Source organism: Diuraphis noxia, unplaced genomic scaffold, assembly GCF_037042655.1.
Source record: "Diuraphis noxia isolate RWA-SAM2 unplaced genomic scaffold, SU_Dnox_SAM2 contig0003, whole genome shotgun sequence".
In the NCBI taxonomy this organism is placed as follows: Eukaryota; Metazoa; Arthropoda; class Insecta; order Hemiptera; family Aphididae; genus Diuraphis; species Diuraphis noxia.
In genome coordinates this window covers 83,318,546-83,324,545 of record NW_028301713.1, presented here as the reverse complement: position 1 = coordinate 83,324,545, position 6,000 = coordinate 83,318,546, and positions in this window count along the sequence as shown.

The following is a 6,000-nucleotide window of genomic DNA, read 5'->3' as shown; positions in this document are numbered from 1 at the left end:
TAATAGAAATGACTTTAATCGATATTTAGCGAAATTATCACCATTTTTTACCAAATTTTTTCCCAAATTTTTTTTCTATTTTTTCTATTCACCCAAATGTATTGTAAATACGTGTTTTAGATGTAAAATAATGTGAACTTAACGTTAAAAATATAAAAAGTATGATTAGTTTAATAGAAATGACTTAAGACGATATTTAGCGGATTCATCACCTGTATTTCAAAGTTCTTTTACGACCTTTTATATTCACCCAAATGTATTGTAAAGACGTGTTTTAGATGTAAAATTATGTGAACTTAACGATAAAAATATAAAAAGTATGATTAGTTCAATACAAATGACTTTAAACGATATTTAGCGGAATTATCACCATTTTTTACCAAATTTTTTCCCAAATTTTTTTTCTATTTTTTGTATTCACCCAAATGTATTGTAAATACGTGTTTTAGATGTAAAATAATGTGAACTTAACGTTAAAAATATAAAAAGTATGATTAGATTAATAGAAATGACTTTAATCGATATTTAGCGAAATTATCACCATTTTTTACCAAATTTTTTCCCAAATTTTTTTTCTATTTTTTGTATTCACCCAAATGTATTGTAAATACGTGTTTTAGATGTAAAATAATGTGAACTTAACGTTAAAAATATAAAAAGTATGATTAGTTTAATAGAAATGACTTAAGACGATATTTAGCGGATTCATCAGCTGTATTTCAAAATTCTTTTACGACCTTTTATATTCACCCAAATGTATTGTAAAGACGTGTTTTAGATGTTAAATTATGTGAACTTAACGATAAAAATATAAAAAGTATGATTAGCTAATACAAATGACTTTAATCGATATTTAGCGAAATTATCACCATTTTATACCAAATTTTTTCCCAAATTTTTTTTCTATTTTTTGTATTCACCCAAATGTATTGTAAATACGTGTTTTAGATGTAAAATAATGTGAACTTAACGATAAAAATATAAAAAGTATGATTAGTTCGATACAAATGACTTTAAACGATATTTAGCGGAATTATCACCATTATTTACCAAATTTTTTCCCAAATTTTTTTTCTATTTTTTCTATTCACTCAAATGTATTGTAAATACGTGTTTTAGATGTAAAATATTGTGAACTTAACGTTAAAAATATAAAAAGTATGATTAGTTTAATAGAAATGACTTAAGACGATATTTGGCGGATTCATCACCTGTATTTCAAAATTTTTTTACGACCTTTTATATTTACCCAAATGTATTGTAAAGACGTGCTTTAGATGTAAAATAATGTGAACTTAACGATAAAAATATAAAAAGTATGATTAGTTCAATACAAATGACTTTAAACGATATTTAGCGGAATTATCACCATTGTTTACCAAATTTTTTCCCAAATTTTTTTTCTATTTTTTGTATTCACCCAAATGTATTGTAAATACGTGTTTTAGATGTAAAATAATGTGAACTTAACGTTAAAAATATAAAAAGTATGATTAGTTTAATAGAAATGACTTAAGACGATATTTAGCGGATTCATCACCTGTATTTCAAAAGTTTTTTACGACCTTTTATATTCACCCAAATGTATTGTAAATACGTGTTTTAGATGTAAAATAAAGTGAACTTAACGTTAAAAATATAAAAAGTATGATTAGTTTAATAGAAATGACTTTAATCGATATTTAGCGAAATTATCACCATTTTTTACCAAATTTTTTCCCAAATTTTTTTTCTATTTTTTCTATTCACCCAAATGTATTGTAAATACGTGTTTTAGTTGTAAAATAATGTGAACTTCACGTTAAAAATATAAAAAGTATGATTAGTTTAATAGAAATGACTTAAGACGATATTTAGCGGATTCATCACCTGTATTTCAAAATTCTTTTACGACCTTTTATATTCACCCAAATGTATTGTTAAGACTTTTTTTAGATGTAAAATTATGTTAACTTAACGATAAAAATATAAAAAGTATGATTAGTTCAATACAAATGACTTTAATCGATATTTAGCGAAATTATCACCATTTTTTACCAAATTTTTTCCCAAATTTTTTTTCTATTTTTTGTATTCACCCAAATGTATTGTAAAGACGTGTTTTAGATGTAAAATAATGTGAGCTTAACGATAAAAATATAAAAAGTATGATTAGTTCAATACAAATGACTTTAAACGATATTTAGCGGATTCATCACCTGTAATTCAAAATTCTTTTACGACCTTTTATATTCACCCAAATGTATTGTAAAGACTTTTTTTAGATGTAAAATTATGTGAGCTTAACGATAAAAATATAAAAAGTATGATTAGTTCAATACAAATGACTTAAAACGATATTTAGGGGAATTATCACCATTTTTTACCCAATTTTTTCCCAAATTTTTTTTCTATTTTTTGTATTCACCCAAATGTATTGTAAATACGTGTTTTAGATGTAAAATAATGTGAACTTAACGTTAAAAATATAAAAAGTATGATTAGTTTAAGAGAAATGACTTTAATCGATATTTAGCAAAATTATCACCATTTTTTACCAAATTTTTTCCCAAATTTTTTTTCTATTTTTTGTATTCACCCAAATGTATTGTAAATACGTGTTTTAGATGTAAAATAATGTGAACTTAACGTTAAAAATATAAAAAGTATGATTAGTTTAATAGAACTGACTTAAGACGATATTTAGCGGATTCATCACCTGTATTTCAAAATTCTTTTACGACCTTTTATATTCACCCAAATGTATTGTAAAGACGTGTTTTAGATGTAAAATTATGTGAACTTAACGATAAAAATATAAAAAGTATGATTAGTTCAATACAAATGACTTTAATCGATATTTAGCGAAATTATCACCATTTTTTACCAAATTTTTTCCCAAATTTTTTTCTATTTTTTGTATTCACCCAAATGTATTGTAAAGACGTGTTTTAGATGTAAAATAATGTGAGCTTAACGATAAAAATATAAAAAGTATGATTAGTTCAATACAAATGACTTTAAACGATATTTAGCGGAATTATCACCATTTTTTATCCAATTTTTTCCCAAATTTTTTTTCTATTTTTTGTATTCACCCAAATGTATTGTAAATACGTGTTTTAGATGTAAAATAATGTGAACTTAACGTTAAAAATATAAAAAGTATGATTAGTTTAATAGAAATGACTTTAATCGATATTTAGCGAAATTATCACCATTTTTTACCAAATTTTTTCCCAAATTTTTTTTCTATTTTTTGTATTCACCCAAATGTAATGTAAATACGTGTTTTAGATGTAAAATAATGTGAACTTAACGTTAAAAATATAAAAAGTATGATTAGTTCAATACAAATGACTTTAAACGATATTTAGCGGAATTATCACCATTTTTTACCCAATTTTTTCCCAAATTTTTTTTCTATTTTTTGTATTCACCCAAATGTATTGTAAATACGTGTTTTGGATGTAAAATAATGTGAACTTAACGTTAAAAATATAAAAAGTATGATTAGTTTAATAGAAATGACTTTAATCGATATTTAGCGAAATTATCACCATTTTTTACCAAATTTTTTCCCAAATTTTTTTTCTATTTTTTGTATTCACCCAAATGTATTGTAAATACGTGTTTTAGATGTAAAATAATGTGAACTTAACGTTAAAAATATAAAAAGTATGATTAAATCAATACAAATGACTTTAAACGATATATAGCGGAATTATCACCATTTTTTACCCAATTTTTTCCCAAATTTTTTTTCTATTTTTTGTATTCACCCAAATGTATTGTAAAGACGTGTTTTAGATGTAAAATAATGTGAACTTAACGTTAAAAATATAAAAAGTATGATTAGTTTAATAGAAATGACTTAAGACGATATTTAGCGGATTCATCAGCTGTATTTCAAAATTCTTTTACGACCTTTTATATTCACCCAAATGTATTGTAAAGACGTGTTTTAGATGTTAAATTATGTGAACTTAACGATAAAAATATAAAAAGTATGATTAGCTAATACAAATGACTTTAATCGATATTTAGCGAAATTATCACCATTTTATACCAAATTTTTTCCCAAATTTTTTTTCTATTTTTTGTATTCACCCAAATGTATTGTAAATACGTGTTTTAGATGTAAAATAATGTGAACTTAACGATAAAAATATAAAAAGTATGATTAGTTCGATACAAATGACTTTAAACGATATTTAGCGGAATTATCACCATTATTTACCAAATTTTTTCCCAAATTTTTTTTCTATTTTTTCTATTCACTCAAATGTATTGTAAATACGTGTTTTAGATGTAAAATATTGTGAACTTAACGTTAAAAATATAAAAAGTATGATTAGTTTAATAGAAATGACTTAAGACGATATTTGGCGGATTCATCACCTGTATTTCAAAATTTTTTTACGACCTTTTATATTTACCCAAATGTATTGTAAAGACGTGCTTTAGATGTAAAATAATGTGAACTTAACGATAAAAATATAAAAAGTATGATTAGTTCAATACAAATGACTTTAAACGATATTTAGCGGAATTATCACCATTGTTTACCAAATTTTTTCCCAAATTTTTTTTCTATTTTTTGTATTCACCCAAATGTATTGTAAATACGTGTTTTAGATGTAAAATAATGTGAACTTAACGTTAAAAATATAAAAAGTATGATTAGTTTAATAGAAATGACTTAAGACGATATTTAGCGGATTCATCACCTGTATTTCAAAAGTTTTTTACGACCTTTTATATTCACCCAAATGTATTGTAAATACGTGTTTTAGATGTAAAATAAAGTGAACTTAACGTTAAAAATATAAAAAGTATGATTAGTTTAATAGAAATGACTTTAATCGATATTTAGCGAAATTATCACCATTTTTTACCAAATTTTTTCCCAAATTTTTTTTCTATTTTTTCTATTCACCCAAATGTATTGTAAATACGTGTTTTAGTTGTAAAATAATGTGAACTTCACGTTAAAAATATAAAAAGTATGATTAGTTTAATAGAAATGACTTAAGACGATATTTAGCGGATTCATCACCTGTATTTCAAAATTCTTTTACGACCTTTTATATTCACCCAAATGTATTGTTAAGACTTTTTTTAGATGTAAAATTATGTTAACTTAACGATAAAAATATAAAAAGTATGATTAGTTCAATACAAATGACTTTAATCGATATTTAGCGAAATTATCACCATTTTTTACCAAATTTTTTCCCAAATTTTTTTTCTATTTTTTGTATTCACCCAAATGTATTGTAAAGACGTGTTTTAGATGTAAAATAATGTGAGCTTAACGATAAAAATATAAAAAGTATGATTAGTTCAATACAAATGACTTTAAACGATATTTAGCGGATTCATCACCTGTAATTCAAAATTCTTTTACGACCTTTTATATTCACCCAAATGTATTGTAAAGACTTTTTTTAGATGTAAAATTATGTTAACTTAACGATAAAAATATAAAAAGTATGATTAGTTCAATACAAATGACTTTAATCGATATTTAGCGAAATTATCACCATTTTTTACCAAATTTTTTCCCAAATTTTTTTTCTATTTTTTGTATTCACCCAAATGTATTGTAAAGACGTGTTTTAGATGTAAAATAATGTGAGCTTAACGATAAAAATATAAAAAGTATGATTAGTTCAATACAAATGACTTTAATCGATATTTAGCGAAATTATCACCATTTTATACCAAATTTTTTCCCAAATTTTTTTTCTATTTTTTGTATTCACCCAAATGTATTGTAAAGACGTGTTTTAGATGTAAAATAATGTGACCTTAACGATAAAAATATAAAAAGTATGATTAGTTCAATACAAATGACTTTAAACGATATTTAGCGGAATTATCACCATTATTTAATCAAATTTTTTCCCAAATTTTTTTTCTATTTTTTCTATTCACTCAAATGTATTGTAAATACGTGTTTTAGATGTAAAATATTGTGAACTTAACGTTAAAAATATAAAAAGTATGATTAGTTTA